Source organism: Dendropsophus ebraccatus, unplaced genomic scaffold (genome assembly GCF_027789765.1).
Source record: "Dendropsophus ebraccatus isolate aDenEbr1 unplaced genomic scaffold, aDenEbr1.pat pat_scaffold_711_ctg1, whole genome shotgun sequence".
NCBI lineage: Eukaryota > Metazoa > Chordata > Amphibia > Anura > Hylidae > Dendropsophus > Dendropsophus ebraccatus.
In genome coordinates, this window is record NW_027210310.1 from 1 (window position 1) to 20,037 (window position 20,037).

The 20,037-nt window shown below is 45.2% G+C and overlaps 3 long non-coding RNA genes across 3 annotated transcripts; all 3 read left to right on the forward strand.

Moving 5' to 3' along the window:
- Positions 1–382: 382 nt before the first annotated feature.
- Positions 383–2,851, forward strand: LOC138779363 (uncharacterized). Its single transcript, XR_011361093.1, has 4 exons — positions 383–418; positions 1,597–1,635; positions 2,605–2,655; positions 2,824–2,851. It is a non-coding gene; the product is annotated as an uncharacterized lncRNA (long non-coding RNA).
- Positions 2,852–3,798: 947 nt separating this feature from the next.
- On the forward strand, positions 3,799–10,428 carry LOC138779365 (uncharacterized). The gene is made up of 6 exons (XR_011361095.1): positions 3,799–3,849; positions 4,402–4,437; positions 7,741–7,779; positions 9,294–9,344; positions 10,150–10,197; positions 10,381–10,428. It is a non-coding gene; the product is annotated as an uncharacterized lncRNA (long non-coding RNA).
- An 856-nt stretch (positions 10,429–11,284) lies between these two features.
- Positions 11,285–11,869, forward strand: LOC138779364 (uncharacterized). The gene is made up of 3 exons (XR_011361094.1): positions 11,285–11,358; positions 11,636–11,683; positions 11,803–11,869. It is a non-coding gene; the product is annotated as an uncharacterized lncRNA (long non-coding RNA).
- Positions 11,870–20,037: the final 8,168 nt, after the last annotated feature.

Here is a 20,037-nt window from a genome sequence, read left to right on the forward strand (position 1 = left end):
TCTCCAATACTTATCAGCTGCTATATGTCCTGCATGATGTGGTGTATTCTTTCCAGTCTGACACAGTTGCTCTATGCTGCCATCTAAGTCTGGGACAGGAACTGCACTGTAGCAATCCCCATAGAAAAACCTTTCCTGCTTTCCAGACTGGAAAGAATACCACTTCCTGCAGGACATTCAGCAGCTGATAAGTAATGGATGACTTGGGATTTTTTAATGGAAGTAAATTACAAATCTCTAAATCTCTGGCACTTTTCTGGCACCAGCTGATTTGAAAGAAAAAAAAAATGTTTGCTGAACTATCCTTTTCTTATTGGCCAGAAAACTGATGTCTCCAACGTGTGTTTGGTTCTCACCATCTTCCCTATTCTATCACCAACAGCAGCGACGACATCGATGAACGTCTGGAGCATTTGGAGTAAGTATCTCACAGTAACATATAGTATAGTAATATAATCAGTCACAGACATGTTTGCAGGGGATCACGTATTAAAAAACAAAACTTTGAAAAACAGCATTTGGAGCTTTCTGCATTTTTGAGTGCCAGAGATTTGTCATTTACTTAAAAATCTCAACTCTTCCAGTACTTATCAGCTGCTGCACGTCCTGCAGGAAGTGGTGTATTCTTTCCAGTCTGACACAGTGCTCTCTGCTACCACCTCTGTCCATGTCATGAACTGTCCAGAGCAGCAGCAAATCCCCATAGAAAACCCCTTCTACTCTCCAGACTGGAAAGAATACACCACATCATGCAGGACATGCAGCAGCTGATAAGTAATGGAAGACTTAAGATTTTCAAAGTAATGGGTTCAATGGATTCAAAGTAATGGGTACAACAAAGGAAGCGCTTATATGTCTCCTACCTGCCGGATCCACTCCTGGCTTTGGCTCAAAAATTCCAGTGGCAGATTTCCAAAAAAACTGTCTTGTGTGAAACCAACCTCAATCACATGAACTGTAAAGTGAAAAAACAAAAACTTTTTTTTTTTCTTTACAACGAATGTCATTGCATATCAACAATCAAAAATAAATATACAAAAATATAAATGTCATCCATCCATTTGAAGTGAAGGAGGCGGGATCCGTTTCAAGTCCGCTCAGATCCCGCCTCCTTCACTGAGTGGCTGAGCGGACCTGAGAAGTCACGTCTCGGGAAGCGGCTGGGAATCGGCACCGGAGCACCGCGATGCGGGACCTGCCGCTGTAACCGGGGAGGTGAGTGGACGGCTTTTTCCTCGGCCACCTCCTGCCCCGGTCCCAGTAGAAAAGTGCCCCCCCCCACTGGAGTACCCCTTTAACAAAACAGACAGCACACTATGTAAAGAATAGACGCCATACCTAGAGCACACACCAAGGTCCCAAAGTGACGGAAACCACCAAGAAGACAAAATCACTGATTGTGGTGACTTTCACATCTCATCCCAAATCCCCAGTGCTAACAGCGCATTTATAGTCCCATCATCTGGTCTAATAAATCTGGGCCAGTGGATTTCCAATGTACATGTTTCTATAAAACCTCCCCCAATATGCAGCACTTGGAGGACAGACTAATATCCCCTTTATAATATGCAATTATTTTTTATTATTATGTAATAGGTGGAAGATGGCCGTGATGGACGCCCCGTGGATTTTCAGGTAATTACACTACATTAAAACAGCAGAAAAAAATCAAATAAATCATTTTTACAATAGCTTTTGCTCCCGCTCGCACAAATCTCTGCCCGTTCCATAGACTCCGTTCTATGGCCGGTCAGATTCCGCCCACCCACCCAAAGAATTGACTTGTCACTAGAACGGAGTCTATGGCACGGGTGGAGATGTGGTCCAGCGCGTGTGGCCTAATCCGAGGCGGGTTACTAGTAAGTAATTGAAGAGGAAAGTTTTCTGCTTGAAATTCCTCTATTCAGCTCTGGCAGAATAGGAGCAGAATTCAAACCCCATTGACTTCTATAGGATTCCCCTGGAGGAATCAGCCCAAAAAATTTACATGTCAATTCTTTGTCGGATGGCGGATCCGTGTGCAGAAAATTTCTGATGGAAAATTCTGCTGTGTGAATAACAGAGCGGAAATCCCCATTGAACACAATAGAAAATTGCTCTATTCATAATTTATGGGAAGAATTTCACGCGAAATTTAGGGTGTGTTCACATTATGGAATCTGCACGGATAACCTGCCATGGATTCCACTGCTCGCATCTCCTCCTGTTTCCATTGACTCCATTCTATGGTCGGGGGATTCCGCCATCCGCACAAAGAATTGACATGTCAATTCTTTGGGCAGATGTCGGAATCCGCCCGATTATAGAATGGAGTCTATGGGACAGGTGGAGAGGCACACAGGGGCGAGCAGGGGCGAGCGGCGGAATACACTGGGGATTATCCGTGCAGATTCTGAAGTGTGAACACACCCTAAGAGCAGATCCTCCTTCAAATTCCTGGCCTATTCCTCAAGGGGAAAACTGGCAGTGATGACAAGGGGTTAATAAATATCCTGATGGATTTCATGTTCTTATTGAGGATGTCACAATAAATAACATTTTCTGATAGTTTCAAATGGGACCAAGTACCAATCCTCCTAACCAACCCTATGTTCTCTGTTACAGAGACGACAAGTACCCGCTCTACAGTTGGATCCCGAGCCTGGAGACCATCGTGTAAGTATGAAGAAGCAGCAGAGATATAATCATCCATCTACATGATATGACAATATGAGTCCATTTATATCTGTGTTCCCCACCAAATACTCACATATGTATATTCACATATCCCCAAACACTATGGGGCAGATTTAACACACGAGCTGGTTTCTGATCTATATACAGTGAGACTGACGAAGAGGAGGAAGAGGAACGAGGCTGCGGACATCCCCTGGTGAGGGCTCAAACCTTATAGTATTTGAATACATGTTATTCTTAACCATCCTGTATAGAGAGAGGAGCTGTGGGGAGGACAGGATAGGGGGCGCTCTAGTTAGACATAGAATCCTATTTTCTATTTATTTTTACTGCATCTTCCCCTATAGACTCCGATCATCGTGAGGATGTCTCTAAATATCATTATTGTCTCTTATTAATGACGTTCTGCCAGAAAACTGATGTCTCTAATGTGTGTCTGGTTTTCACTATCTTCTCTATTCTATCACTTACAGGAACGAGGACGACACCGAGGAGGACACATGAGGATTGGGAGTAAGTATCTCATAGTCTCGTCTTAAACAACAAGCCTATGGAAATTACAGTGTTAGGAGTTTTTTTTAAAGGGGTAATTCAGCAAAAAAAATTATTTCAAATTAGCTGTAGCCAGAAGTGCCAAAGATTTGTAATTCACATATATTAAAAAAATTCCAGTACTTCTCAGCAGCTGTAGGTTCTGCAGGAAATGGTGTATTCTTTCCAGTCTGTTGCTCTCTGACATCTAAGTCTGGGACAGGAACTGCCCAGAGCAGTAGCAAATCCCCATAGAAAACCTCTCCTGCTTTCCACAATAGAAAGAATACCACTTCCTGCAGGACATACAGCAGCTGAGAAGTAATGGGGGACTTGAGATTCTTTAATGGAAGTAAATTACAAATCTCTGGCACTTTCTGGCACCAGCTGTTTTGAAAGAAAAACTTTTTGCTGAACTATCCCTTTAATTTTACATTAGTTGTATTTTTTCTAGCAAAATTTGTAGCATTTGGTTAATGTAAAACTAAAAAGTGTAAAACTTGTGTGACCCTATAATTCCTCCCCTATAGACCCCGATCATCACTGATGTCTCTAATGTGTGTTAGGTTTTCACTATCTTCTCTATTCTATCACTAACAGGAGCGACATCAGCGACATCGCGGAGGATTCGGACGATTGGGAGTAAGTATCTCATAGCCTCGTCTTAAAAAACAAGCCTATGAAAATTAGTGTAAGGAGATTTTTTTATTTTTTTAAAGGGGTAATTCAGCCAAAAAATTCTTTCAAATCAACTGTTGCCAGAAAGTGCCAGAGATTTGTAATTTACTTTGTAATTTACTTCTATTAAAAAAAAAATCTCCAATACTTATCAGCTGCTGTATGTCCTGCCGGAAGTGGTGTATTCTTTACAGTCTGACACAGTTGCTCCCTGCTCCCACCTCTGTCTGGGACAGGAACTGCCCAGAGCAGTAGCAGATCCCCATAGAAAACCTTTCCTGCTGTTCAGACTGGAAAGAATACCACTTCCTGCAGGACATGCAGCAGCTGAGAAGTAATGGAGGACTTGGGATTTTTTAATGGAAGTAAATTACAAATCTCTGGCACTTTTCTGGCACCAGCTGATTTGAAAGAAAAAAAAATGTTTGCTGAACTATCCTTTTCTTATTGGCCAGAAAACTGATGTCTCTAATGTGTGTTTGGTTCTCACCATCTTCCCTATTCTATCACCAACAGCAGCGACGACATCGATGAACGTCTGGAGCATTTGGAGTAAGTATCTCACAGTAACATATAGTATAGTAATATAATCAGTCACACAGACAAGTTTGCAGGGGGATCTGGTATTAAAAAACAAACCTATGAAAACAGCATTTGGAGCTTTCTTTTTTAAAAGGGGCGATTCAGCAAAAAAAAAAAAAAAAAAAAGGAATCTTTCAAATCAACAGGTGCTACAGAGTGCCAGAGATTTGTAATTTACTTAAAAATCTCAACTCTTCCGGTACTTATCAGCTGCTTTATGTTCTGCAGGAAGTGGTGTATTCTTTCCAGTCTGACACAGTGCTCTCTGCTGCCACCTCTGTCCATGTCATGAACTGTCCAGAGCAGCAGGAAATCCCCATACAAAACCTCTCCTGCTCTCCAGACTAGTAAGCAAACACCACATCATGCAGGACATACAGCAGCTGATAAGTAATGGCAGAGTTGAGATTTTTTCATAGATTACAAACCTCTTGGCATTTTCAGTCACCAGTTTGATTTGAATTTTTTTCTCTTTTTTTCATGTTACATTACTTGTATTGTTTTCTAGCAAACCTTGCCGCATTTTGTTTAAATAAAGTGTTTTTCTTGTGTCTGATTTTTGTGGTTTTTTCCCCCATAGCAGATCATGTGATTCATTGGTTTCCCTTTGAGGCTGGATTTACACATGCCAGTTCTTTGTAAAGCTGCCATTGCAGTTTTTGAGCCAAAACCAGAAGTGGATTCAAAGTAATGGGTACAATAAAGGAAGCGCTTATATGTCTCCTACCTGCCGGATCCACTCCTGGCTTTGGCTCAATAATTACAGCGGCAGATTTCCAAAAAAACTGTCGTGTGTGAAACCAACCTCAATCACATGAACTGTAAAGTAAAAAACAAAAAACGTAACAAAACACACAACACATATATAAAGAAAAGACGCCATACCTAGAGCACACACCAAGGTCCCAAAGTGACGGAAAACACCAAGTAGACAAAAGCATTGATGGCGGTGACTTTCACATCTCATCCGGCTCCAGCATTTTTCTGCTAATAAGGAAAGGGAGGTTTTTGATAAGAATTCCAATAAATATAAAGCAGAGACAGTTGAAGTGAATTATTCTATAGTTACCCACTCTTGACACTTCCTTAATACTTCTCAACACTTTCTCCCACCTATCTTCATCTATCCTCCCGATTACTCCCTCCCATTTATCCTTACTTTTAGTCCTATATGTTGTTCCATTATAAGGTGCGAGTATATTGTTGTGATCTCTTTCTTTTTAATTGATCCACTCCTTAATTTTGTAACTAATGTGGCTGGGGCTACATCCTTGCAACTTACTATTATTCTGACTTGCAACTAACGCTGTTTCTGCATCTAACATAAGAGAACCAGTGTCTTTCCTCTATCTTGTATTCTGCTTTTAGACTGTCCCAACTCTTTATGATGTTTCCGTCCATTATATCTCTGTTCTCACCCCCACCCCATCCAATACTTGTACTACTCCCAATTTCCTAACTTCTCCTAACTCATCATATAACCATAATGGGGCAAATTCCATTACTCCCTGATTATTTAGAGATTTTTTTACCCACTCCCACGTTCTAACTAAGGGCCCTATTCCACCGGCCGATTATCGTTTGCATAATCGTTAACGATTAACGATCTCAAACGACCGCTATTGCGAAAGACCTGAAAACGTTCACTCATTTCCATGGAACGATAATCGTTACTTATGTCTTATTCAATGCGAACGATTTGCGAACGTTTTGCAAACGAGCAATGATAAAAATAGGTCCAGGTCTTATAAAGCGATCAACGATTTCTCGTTCAGTCGTTAATCGTTAACTGCATTTCAACCAAACGATTATTGTTTAGATTCGAACGATTTAAAGATAATCTAAACGATAATCGTCCAGTGGAATAGGGCCCTAAGGTCTTTACCATTACCAAATTACTCCAAGCTTTCTTCCCCAGAACTCCTGTCTCCATATCTGCATATCTCTACATGTAATAGTGATGTGCGGCTGATGGCTGATGACTGTGTAAAGAAAATAATAAAGTATATAGATACCTGCCACACTCTCCGGTGCTTCTGCCTGCTCCTCGGTATCATCCCGGCAGCAGCAGCCAGGAAGATACTGGGACTGGTTAGAAGCATTGGGAACGTGGCAGGTATGTATATACTTTATTATTTTACACTAAAGGCAAGGGCTACACGGACATCGCTAACAACAATATATATATACAGTCCATGCTGCACGATTATTGAGCTGTGTAATAGGCTCAGTAAATGAGCGTCGATCTAGCAGATTGGTGCTCATTTTACATTGTCAATCAGGCCGTGTAACATGGCGATTTGTCTGAACTAAGGGTGCGTTTACATAGAAAGATTTATCTGACAGATTTTGGAAGCCAAGGCCAGGAATGGATTTGAAAAGGGGATAGATCCCAGTCTTTCCTTTATGACCTGATCCCTGTTTATAGTCTGTTCCTGGTTTTGGCTTCAAAGATCTGTCAGCTAAATTTGTCTGTGTAAACGCACTATTATGCTGCGTTTACACGTAACGATTATCGCGCGAATTTGCGCGATAACAGTCAAATTCAGCCCGGCCACGCATCCTACAGCCCCCTGCGCCGGCTCGATCGCCACCCCCGCCACGAGCATACCTTACCTGCTCGGCGTAGCGGGTGTTCAAAATTCCTGCCTCCCCTCTTCAGTGCATTGATTGGCTAAAGAGGGGAGCCGGGAATTTCAGGCTGCGGAGGAGCGGGGGCCGGGCTGTGGGCGGGCCGGGCTGTGGGCGGGCCGGGCTGCAGACGGGAGGGCTGCAGGCGGGCCTTTGGCCGGCTAAAGCGATCTTAAAACGATCACAAAACGAATTTTAGTACGATATATTGTACCGTCTAAATGCTGATTGCAGCTAGGAAAGCAGTGGCACCTTACAGGTTAAGCCACACCTTTAAGACACCTACAGGTACACAGGAGGGATCTGATGCCTAGCAACATCCCCTTGGGTATTTTAAAAAATGTCCTTTGATTTAATATAAAAAAGTAAGAAGGACTTTTTTTAAGGTGAACTAACATACTGTACTTTATACAGAGTTTTTTTTTTGCATAGATTTTGTGCAAAATTGTCACAAAAATATTCCAACCCAAATCCCCAGTGCTAACAGCGCATTTATAGTCAGATCATCTGGTCTAATAAATCTGGGCCAGTGGATTTCCAAAGTACATGTTTCTATAAAACTTCCCCCAACATGCAGCACTTGGAGGACAGACTAATATCCCCTTTATAATATGCAATTATTATTTTATTATTATGTAATAGGTGGAAGATGGCCGTGATGGACGCCCCGTGGATATTCAGGTAATTACACTACACGAAAACAGCAAAAAAATCTAATAAATTATTTTTACAATAGTTTTCGCCCCCGCTCGCACACATTTCTGCCCTTGCCATAGACTCCATTTTATGGTCGGACGGATTCCGCCGTCCACCCAAAGAATTGACTTGTCAATTCTTCGGGTGGATGGCGGAATCTGACCGACCATAGAACAGAGTCTATGGCATGGGTGGAGATGTGTTCCAGTGCGAGTGGCCTAATCCGAGACGGGTTACCAGTGAGGAATTGAAGAGGAAAGTTTTCTGCTTGAAATTCATCTATTCAGCTCTGGCAGAATAGGAGCAGAATTCAAGCGGAATTCAAACCCCATTGACTTCTATAGGATTCTCCTGCTGGAATCGGCCCAAGAAATTGACAAGTCAATTCTTTGTCGGAAGGCGGATCCGCGGCAGAAAATTCTGCTGTGTGAACAACAGAGCAGAAATACCATTGAACACAATGGAATTGCTCTATTCAAATTTTATGGGAAGAATTTCAAGCGGAAATTTAGGGTGTGCTCACATTATGGAATCCGCACGGATAACCTGCCATGGATTCCACTGCCCGCATCTCCTCCTGTTCCATTGACTCCATTCTATGGTCGGGGGGATTCCGCCATCCGCCCAAAGTATTGGCATGTCAATTCTTTGGGCAGATGTCGGAATCCGCCCGACCATAGAATGGGACAGGTGGAGAGGCAAACGTGTGCGAGCAGGGGCGAGCGGCGGAATCCACTGGAGTTTATCCGTGCAGATTCTGAAGAGTGAACACACCCTAAGAGCGGATCCCGCTTTAATTCCTCGCCTATTCCTCAATGTGCACATCCCCTTAAGTGACACTGTCACCCCCTTGTGCATTTTGACATCTCTACACAGGTGTAAAGGGTAAATTTAGCGTTTTTCATACCTTATTTCATATCATATGTCATGGTGCTTGTTCAAGTAAAAAGTGTCCTTTTATCAACTGCAGATAGTATTAAGTGGGCGTGGCCTTGCAGCATTAGCGCCACTTAGCCCCGCCCACAACAACACTGTTGGCCCCACCTCCTTGACGCCTATTGGTTGGCCGACGTACGTAAAGGGGGTGGGGTCTAGACCTTCGGCCAGCCTGTTCCAATAGCCAACGAGGGGGCGGGGCCAACTGTGGCATTATGGGCGGGACTAAGTGGCGCTTATGCCACAAGGCCACGCCCTCTTAACACAATCTGCAGTTGATAAAAGGACACTTTTTACTTGAACAAGCACCATGACGTATGATATAAAATAAGGTATGAAAACCGCTAAATTTACCCTTTACACCTGTGTAGAGATGTCAGAATGCACAAAGGGGGTGACAGTGTCACTTTAAGGGGAAAACTGGCAGTGATGACAAGGGGTTAATAAATATCCTGATGGATTTCATGTTCTTATTGAGATATCACAATAAATAACATTTTCTGAAAGTTTTAAATGGGACCAAGTACCAATCCTCCTAACCAACCCTATGTTCTCTGTTACAGAGACGACAACTACCCGCTTCACGGTTGGATCCCGAGCCTGGAGACCATCGTGTAAGTATGAAGAAGCAGCAGAGATATAATCATCCATCTACATGATATGACAATATGAGTCCATTTATATCTGTGTTCCCCACCAAAAACTCACATATGTATATTCACATATCTCCAAACACTATGGGGCAGATTTATATATGTGCAGCCCTGAGCACATTGAGAAAGGGGCACAAAAAGCTGTGGCCTCCATCTGCTACTAATTTATCCTGGTTTATGCCGAAAAACAGGGAAAAATCAGGGCAGAAACCTACACCTGCTGCGGAGCACTTGTAGATTTCTGCACCTGCTGCGGAGCACTTGTAGATTTCTATACCTGCTGCGGAGCACTTGTAGATTTCTGCACCTGCTGCGGAGCACTTGTAGATTTCTATACCTGCTGCGGAGCACTTGTAGATTTCTGCACCTGCTGCGGAGCACTTGTAGATTTCTGCACCTGCTGCGGAGCACTTGTAGATTTCTATACCTGCTGCGGAGCACTTGTAGATTTCTGCACCTGCTGCGGAGCACTTGTAGATTTCTGCACCTGCTGCGGAGCACTTGTAGATTTCTGCACCTGCTGCGGAGCACTTGTAGATTTCTGCACCTGCTGCGGAGCACTTGTAGATTTCTATACCTGCTGCGGAGCACTTGTAGATTTCTGCACCTGCTGCGGAGCACTTGTAGATTTCTGTACCTGCTGCGGAGCACTTGTAGATCTCTGCAGCTGCCTTGTGGTAGGTACAGATCCTGCTGGATTTACTCTGGTCTTAATAAATGTCTATATATATTTATATACACAAGCTGGTTTATGTTCTATATACAGTGAGACTGACGAAGAGGAGGAGGCGGACGAGGCTGCAGACTTTTCCAGGTGAGGGCTCAAAGCTTATTGCATTGTGAATACATGTTTATTTATTTTACCATCCTGTATAGAGAGAGGAGCGTCAGGAAGACATGATGTGTATATGTGTGTGTGTGTGTGTGTGTGTGTATATATAGTATATATATATATATATATATATATATATATATACAAGCTGGTGTATGTTCACAGTGAAATCGACGACGACGAGGAAGATGGCGCGGCTGCGGACATCCCCAGGTGAGGGCTCAAAGCTTATAGTATTGTGAATACAAGTTTTTTTTTTTTTTTTACTATATTGTATAGAGAGAGGAGCGACAGGAAGATAGAATGTGTGTGTGTATATATATATATATATATATATATATATATATATATATATATATGCAAGCTGGTGTATGTTCTCTACACAGTGAAATCAACGTCGACGAGGAAGAGGACGTGGCTGACGACATCCCCAGGTGAGGGCTCAAAGCTTATAGTATTGTGAATACACGTTTATTTTTTTCCCATCCTGTATAGAGAGAAGAGCAGTGGGAGGGCAGGATAGGGGGCGCTCTAGTTAGACATAGAATCATATTTTTCTATTTATTTTAACAGCATTTATTCACATTACAAACTGCTGACACTGGGACTTAGTTGTTAAGGTCCCCATACACTTTATACTTTAGCTGGCTGTACCTGCAATATACAGTACTATATGGTCATTGTATAGAGCAGTGTACAGCTCACTACATTACTATTGCAATCACCTTCTTTACAATAAAATATTTAATGTGTAATATAACAATATATTTATATATGAGATGGTTTACGTTCTATACACAGAGAAGAAGAGGGAGGACGAGGAGGACGAAGGGACGGCCAGTGGAGATCCCCAGGTAATGAAACAAAACCTATAACATTGTGAAGCAAGGAATTGTTATTTATCATGCTGTATATAGAGAGAGGACGGGGGCGCTCTATTTGGAGGTGGGGATCTAATTTCTATTGTGGGTAATGGTGAATAGTATATTACTGCAGGTGTGAATAGAGCTGGTAAAAGAGCATTGTTTCTATATAATGTGCTCAGAAATTCTGGTTTCCTTACACTAACCATTGATTTCCCTCCATTTCTTGGTCGTTTCTCCTCGGCAGAAGCAGCAGCAGGAGGAGATCCATCTTATCCAGGTAAATATATGGGATGATACATTTACATGATAACACACCTCTATTGCTGCACTGTATATCCTCATGTCATCACTATATATTATATTATCAGTCACATATAATAACCACGAAAGGCCTCATGTACATAATACAGACATACAAGTGACATGGTGCCGCCTGTATCTCACCCACTAGGATAGCACTGAGTCCCCTCTCTCCAGTGTAATGTCTATTCCCCATCACTGCTGACGGGTCTGATCTCAGGAAAGTCATGCTGGTTTTTCTCCTTCCCTTATAGACTGCGGGCGCTGTTCTGCTGCTGCTGCGCCACCAAGGAGGAGTAAAGGTGAGTACCCAAAATCCCCTCACACCTCAGATCACTTTTATTCTGACTGTATATTCATATGGAGCCTATATATGTAACCTGTCATTATTAACACATTGCTTGTTATATATCCTATCTAGGTAACACAGCGCCGCCAGAGTGAGGAGAAGACACCCGACCATCTGGAGCTGTCTGGAGGAGGAGGCGTCCGCAATATCAAGTGGTAAATGGGACGCCCATAACATCCGGAGGATACATTTACCACACATGGGGGAAGAGGAGCCCCCTTTTACCATCAGAGATAGGAGGAGTAGACACTCACAACACCTAGAGGGGTCTGGAGGAGGTGCCCTTAAAGGGGTTATCTAGGTAACTAAAAAGGCATTTCCTTCCTCGCCGGTGTCTCATTTCTGGTTTCGTCTCCTCTCACACCATCATCTTCTTATCTGGCAAAACGGAGGCGGCCTGAGACAGTGGGGCAGGTACTTTGTTGTGATTGTCGCATGCGGGTGAAACCAGTGGCGGCGAGTTTCACCCACATGTGGTGATCACACCATAGTACCTGATCTACTGTCTCAGACCTTTGCCAGGTCAGAAGATGTTGGGATGAGATGAGTCCCAACTGGAAGTGAGATGCTGGTAATGGTGGAAAGGAAATATCTTTTCAGCTCCCCAGATAACCCCTTTTAACATCAAGTGGTAAATGGGGCGCCCATAACATCCGGAGGATATATTTACCACACATGGGGGAGGAGGAGCCCCCTTTTACCATCAGAGATAGGAGGAGTAGACACTCACAACACCTAGAGGGCTCTGGAGGAGGTGCCCTTAAAGGGGTTATCTAAGTAACTAAAAAGGCATTTCCTTCCTCGCCGGCGTCTCACTTCTGGTTTGGTCTCCTCTCACACCATCATCTTCTTACCTAGCAAAACGGAGGCGGCCTGAGACAGTGGGGCAGGTACTTTGTTGCGATTGTTGCATGTGGGTGAAACCAGTGGCGGCCAATGTACAAACAATGTTGCCGATGTCATCACAACATTGCGCGTACATTGACCACTGCTGGAGGTGAGTTTCACCCACATTTGGCGATCACACCATAGTACCTGATCTACTGTCTCAGACCTTTGCCAGGTCAGAAGATGTTGGAATGAGATGAGTCCGAACTGGAAGTGAGATGCTGGTAATGGTGGAAATATCTTTTCAGCTCCCCAGATAACCCCTTTTAAAATCTAGAGGCAAATTAGGGGCCCGTAACATCAGGTGGGTTTATTTGCCTCACATGGGGGAAGGAGGAGCCCCCTTTACCATCAAAAATAGGAGGACTAGACTCTAAGAACACCTAGAGGGGTCTGGAGGAGGCGCCCTTAGATAAGTTAGCTAGGGAGCTAGAAGGCATTATCTTTCCTTTTGTCTCTCCTCTGGTTTGGTGTCTTCTCATTCTACACTATCTGACTTGGCTTAAAGGCGGCGGGCTGAGATAGTGGGGCAGGTACTGGGCTGCGATTGTCACATGTGGGTGAAACCAGTGGTAGCCAATGTACACATGATATTCCATCATTATGCATATATTGGCCACTACCGGTGGGACTGGTTTTACCCACATGTGGTTATCACACCATAGTACCTGATCTCCTACCTCAGCCGCCACCTATACCAGGTCAGAAGTTGTCGGGATGAGATGTCACCAAACTGGAAGTGAGATGCCGGTGAGAGAGGAAAGGAAATGCCTGTTCAGCTCCCCAGATAACCACTGTAACACCTAGAGGCAAATGAGGCGCCATTAACATCATTGGGGTTCATTTGCCTCAAATGGGGAAAAGGAGGAGGCCCCCTATAACATCAGAAAAAAGGGGGAGAAGACTCCTTTAAACATCTGTAGGAGTCGGGAGGAGGTGTCTGTAGCATCCGTAGGCAAATTAACATCCATCAGAACTTGACTGGGCATCCTCCAATATCCGTCTGGCATCAGAAACCACCACCTCCTGATGACCCTCTACACCCCAGGAGCAGCCGGTGAGTATTTCCCATCTGGCACCTGGAGAGTTCAGGAATAATAGCTGCTTGTTCTAGCCCTGGGGCCATTGACACCAGTGATCTTACCACAGCGCTATTATCCCTGAACTCTCCGCTACAGGCCTGGTAAGTATGTCACCTCACAGACACATGACGACTACACACACACACACATATATATATATATATACACATAAACATGCACTACACATAGATAGCGGCTGTGATCCTGGGACTTGCTCTGATCGCCACATTTGGGGTCGGGAAGGAATTTTTCCCCTTGAGGACAATTGACTCTTCCTCTTAGGGGTTTTTGCCTTCCTCAGGATCATCTCAGCCTCACAGCCCCCACAGTCATACATGTCAAATTACTCTCCCTATAACTTGAAATAAAATATCTTTTTTTGCCCCTTTACATCTTTGTGTCTGTGTCTTTACTTCCAAGTAGTGTCCGGATCATTCCGCACATGGTGATACCAAGTCTGGCTGTTTTTAGTTACATTTTTATTTGAAAAATGGGAAAAAGGGGGTGAGTTAAATTTTCATCAAGTGGGCAGTTTTCTTATATTTGTTATTTAACATTTTTTAAAGGTTTCCTATTATTTGGACAAACTTCTGATATGTCATAGTGACACGCTAGAAGATTGTGTGGGTGGGGAAAAGGTGCTGAGACCCTTACTGATTGCTGGAATGAAGGGGCAGAAGTGCAGTAGGTTAATCCCCCCTCATAAGTAGATGCCCCCGGTAGTTAGGCAATTTCCCCATTAGGTGTGTAGGGGGGGGGGGGGTGTTACCTCCTATTGCAGTACACAACGCATGTCACGGCACTCTTGCTTTACTTTATGACAGTCTTCGATACCTGCTTAAACATGAGAACTACACTATGGTCATAAGAAGGAAAATAACAGTGGACCATGGAAACACCAAGTCACATGATCAGGCACAGGTGACAAGTATCCATTACCGCTACACAAAGAACAATACAGCCAATAATACCGCCATACAGTGGTCAGAATCATTTGTACACAAGTTATCACACTGCCGACTATATGAGAGAGTAAAGCACTGATCAGAGGATCTGGAGGATCGGTCAGCTCTCCTGACATGTCTGGTTTAGGAAAAACTCATATTCCCGAAAGCAATTGTGGAGCTTCTCTTCTGAGCGCTCTGCATTGTGTCACTCCTTTTATTCCTGCTGGAAATGTATGAATAAATGGTCGACTATTTGCTACCAAAATACATACATTTATTTTAATAAAGTTATCTTACAAAGTAGTGTAACTTTATTAAAGCAATGTATTAGTTAATTAAGGGGGGTATTTTTGCGTCTCCAGAACAACCTTTAGTGGTTTGGCAACTAAAAACCTTAAAGAGGTTATCCAGGATTGGTAAAACATGACCGTATTCCTATAGAAACAGCACCACTCCTGTCCTCAGTTTGTTTATGGAATTGCAGCCCAGATCCACTGAAGTCAATGGAACTGAGTTGTAATACCACACACAACCTGAGGACACGTATGTCGCTATTTGTGGAAGAATGTTTTTCTAATCCTAGATAATTCCTTTAAAGCGAATCTGTCATCCATTGAACACCTACAGAACTAATGACAGTGTTATACACTTTGTACTGCAATGTTAAAGGGAAACTATTACTACTGGTGATATCTCTCACCAGGGGCGTAGCTAAAGGCTGATGGGTCCTGGTGCAAAATGTTAGCTTGGAGCCCCCCATCTCACCCGATCAGGCAAAGTCATATCTAACGTTATATCCAATTACTCTAATGTGCCACCATGTTCTAATGCACTGTCACTGCCTCCACCTCATGTACTGCACTACTTCCCCCTATAATTAAGGGACTGTACTGTTTCATTGTCTAATCATTGTATTCCAATCTTTGACTCTCCAGCTGAAAAACTACAACTCTCATCATAAACTGCCAGTTGGAAACAATGGGGGTTTTAGTGCTGCAACCTGAAGAGCCACATGCTGCAAAACTACAACTCCCATAATAAACTGTCAGCAGGGCACGATGAAGTTTGAACTTCTGCAACCTGGAGAAGTCACCTGATATCACCTGCAGTCCTATGTAACACCACAGATAACAGTGATATCTCTGAGTACAGATAATGTAGTAGCTGTCACCTCGGGGCACCCGTACTAAATGATGTTCTACAAAATAAGAAAAGTGTCATACAGGGATTCACAGGTGACGTCTTCTTTGATCTGAGGCGTCACTTTCCCTTTTCCTCTCCATCCGGCCCAGACCTCCCTGATGATTCTTTCCAGATACGTTTCATCTTTTCAGAACCTGCGAGACAAGCAATTTAGGCTCCGCACATTTATAGCAACTTCCTTCCCTTTCTCTCTCCTGTAGGCTCCCAAAGTAACTGCGCTGTTTGGTCTGCCCCCTGTATGTAGGATCCCCTGCTGTGCCCCCTGTATGTAGGATTCCCTGCTGTGCCCCCATGAGCTAATAATGCCCCAGAGGTGCCCCCATGAGCTAATAATACCCCCAGAGATGCCCCCATGAGCTAATAATGCCCCCAGAGGTGCCCCCATGAACTAATAATGCCCCCAGAGGTTCCCCTATATACTAATAATGCCCCCAGAGGTGCCCCTGTATACTAATAATGCCCCCAGAGGTGCCCCCATGAGCTATTTATACCCCCATAGGTGCCCCGATATACTAATAATGCCCCCAGAGGTGCCCCCATGAACTAATAATGCCCCCAGAGGTGCCCTTATGAGCTAATAACGCCCCCAGAGGTCCCTTCATATACTAACATTGCCCCCAGAGGTGCCCCCATATACTAATAATGCCCCCAGAGGTGCCCAAATATACTAATAATGCCCCCAGAGGTGCCCCCATATTCTAATAATGCCCCCAGAGGTGCCCCCATATACTAAAAATGCCCCCAGAGGTGCCCCCATGAACTAATAATTCCCCCAGAGGTGCCCCCTATGAACTAATAATGCCCCCAGAGGTGCCCCCTATGAACTAATAATGCCCCCAGAGGTGCCCCCAAATACTAATAATGCCCCCAGAGGTGCCCCCATTAACTAAAAATGCCCCAGAGGTGCCCCCATGAACTAATAATGCCCCCAGAGGTGCCCCCTATGAACTAATAATGCCCCCAGAGGTGCCCCCATATACTAATAATGCCCCCAGAGGTGCCCCCATATACTAATAATGCCCCCAGAGGTGCCCCCATATACTAATAATGCCCCCAGAGGTGCCCCCATGAACTTATGCCCCCAGAGATGCCCCATATACTAATAATGCCCCCAGAGGTGCCCTCATGAACTAATAATGCCCCCAGAGGTGCCCCCATATACTAATAATGCCCCCAGAGGTGCCCCCATATACTGATAATGCCCCCAGAGGTGCCCCCATGAACTAATAATGCCCCTAGAGGTGCCCCCTATGAACTAATAATGCCCCCAGAGGTGCCCCCATATACTAATAATGCCCCCAGAGGTGCCCCCATATACTAATAATGCCCCCAGAGGTGCCCCTATATACTAATAATGCCCCCAGAGGTGCCCCCATGAGCTATTTATCCCCCCATAGGTGCCCCGATATACTAATAATGCCCCCAGAGGTGCCCCCATGAACTAATAATGCCCACAGAGGTGCCCTTATGAGCTAATAACGCCCCCAGAGGTCCCTTCATATACTAACATTGCCCCCAGAGGTGCCCCCATATACTAATAATGCCCCCAGAGGTGCCCCCATATACTAATAATGCCCCCAGAGATGCCTCCATGAACTAATAATGCCCCCAGAGGTGTCCCCATGAACTAATGCCCCCAGAGGTGCCCCCATATACTAATAATGCCCCCAGAGGTGCCCAAATATACTAATAATGCCCCCAGAGGTGCCCCCATATACTAATAATGCCCCCAGAGGTGCCCCCATATACTAAAAATACCCCCAGAGGTGCCCCCATGAACTAATAATTCCCCCAGAGGTGCCCCCTATGAACTAATAATGCCCCCAGAGGTGCCCCCTATGAACTAATAATGCCCCCAGAGGTGCCCCCAAATACTAATAATGCCCCCAGAGGTGCCCCCATGAACTAATAATGCCCCAGAGGTGCCCCCATGAACTAATAATGCCCCCAGAGGTGCCCCCTATGAACTAATAATGCCCCCAGAGGTCCCTTCATATACTAACATTGCCCCCAGAGGTGCCCCCATATACTAATAATGCCCCCAGAGGTGCCCCCATATACTAATAATGCCCCCAGAGGTGCCCCCATATACTAATAATGCCTCCAGAGGTGCCTCCATGAGCGAATAATGCCCCCAGAGGTGCCCCCATGAACTTATGCCCCCAGAGATGCCCCATATACTAATAATGCCCCCAGAGGTGCCCTCATGAACTAATAATGCCCCCAGAGGTGCCCCCATGTACTAATAATGCCCCAGAGGTGCCCCCTATGAACTAATAATGCCCCCAGAGGTGCCCCCATATACTGATAATGCCCCCAGAGGTGCCCCCATGAACTAATAATGCCCCTAGAGGTGCCCCCTATGAACTAATAATGCCCCAAGAGGTGCCCCCATATACTAATAATGCCCCCAGAGAAGCCCCCATGAACTAATAATGCCCCCAGAGGTGCCCCCATATACTAATAATGCCCCCAGAGGTGCCCCCATGAGTTAATATTGCCCCCAGAGGTGCCCCCTATGAACTAATAATGCCCCCAGAGGTGCCCCCCATGAACTAATAATGCCCCCAGAGGTGCCCCCATGAACTAATAATGCCCCCAGAGGTGCCCCCTATAAACTAATAATGCCCCCAGAGGTGCCCCCATATACTAATAATGCCCCCAGAGGTGCCCCCATGAGTTAATAATGCCCCTAGAGGTACCCCCATATACTAATAATGCCCCCAGAGGTGCCCCCGTATACTAAAAATGCCCCCAGAGGTGCCTCCATGAACTAATAATGCCCCCAGAGGTGCCCCCTATGAACTAATAATGCCCCCAGAGGTGCCCCCATATACTAATAATGCCCCCAGAGGTGCCCCCATATACTAATAATGCCCCAGAGAAGCCCCCATGAACTAATAATGCCCCCAGAGGTGCCCCCTATGAACTAATAATGCCCCCAGAGGTGCCCCCATATACTAATAATGCACCCAGAGAAGCCCCCATGAACTAATAATGCCCCCAGAGGTGCCCCATATACTAATAATGCCCCCAGAGGTGCGAAAATATTCTAATAATGCCCCCAGAGGTGCCCCCATATACTAATAATGCCCCCAGAGGTGCCCCCATATAGTAATAATGCCCCCAGAGGTGCCCCCATAAACTAATAATTCCCCCAGAGGTGCCCCCTATGAACTAATAATGCCCCCAGAGGTGCCCCCTATGAACTAATAATGCCCCCAGAGGTGCCCCCAAATACTAATAATGCCCCCAGAGGTGCCCCATGAACTAATAATGCCCCAGAGGTGCCCCAATGAACTAATAATTCCCCCAGAGGTGCCCCCTATGAACTAATAATGCCCCCAGAGGTGCCCCCATATACTAATAATGCCCCAGAGGTGCCCCCATATACTAATAATGCCCCCAGAGGTGCCCCCATATACTAATAATGCCTCCAGAGGTGCCTCCATGAACTAATAATGCCCCCAGAGGTGCCCCCATGAACTTATGTCCCCAGAGATGCCCCATATACTAATAATGCCCCCAGAGGTGCCCTCATGAACTAATAATGCCCCCAGAGGTGCCCCCATATACTAATAATGCCCCCAGAGGTGCCCCCTATGAACTAATAATGCCCCCAGAGGTGCCCCCATATACTAATAATGCCCCCAGAGGTGCCCCCATGAACTAATAATGCCCCTAGAGGTGCCCCCTATGAACTAATAATGCCCCAAGAGGTGCCCCCATATACTAATAATGCCCCCAGAGAAGCCCCCATGAACTAATAATGCCCCCAGAGGTGCCCCCATATACTAATAATGCCCCCAGAGGTGCCCCCATGAGTTAATATTGCCCCCAGAGGTGCCCCCTATGAACTAATAATGCCCCCAGAGGTGCCCCCCATGAACTAATAATGCCCCCAGAGGTGCCCCCATGAACTAATAATGCCCCCAGAGGTGCCCCCATGAACTAATAATGCCCCCAGAGGTGCCCCTAAAAAAACAAACATCATACTCACCTGTGTGGCTGCAGGCAGCAGCTCTTCCTCCTCTTCTGGCTCCATCTTGCGAGCCACAGGGACGGGACTTCCGGCAGGCGTGATGACGTCACATCATCACGCCTGCCGGAGAGGTCACGTTCCGGCGTCCCATAGGCTGCTGGTATGAAGTGCCGGCAGCCTATGGGAGGGAATACAGGAGTAGGAC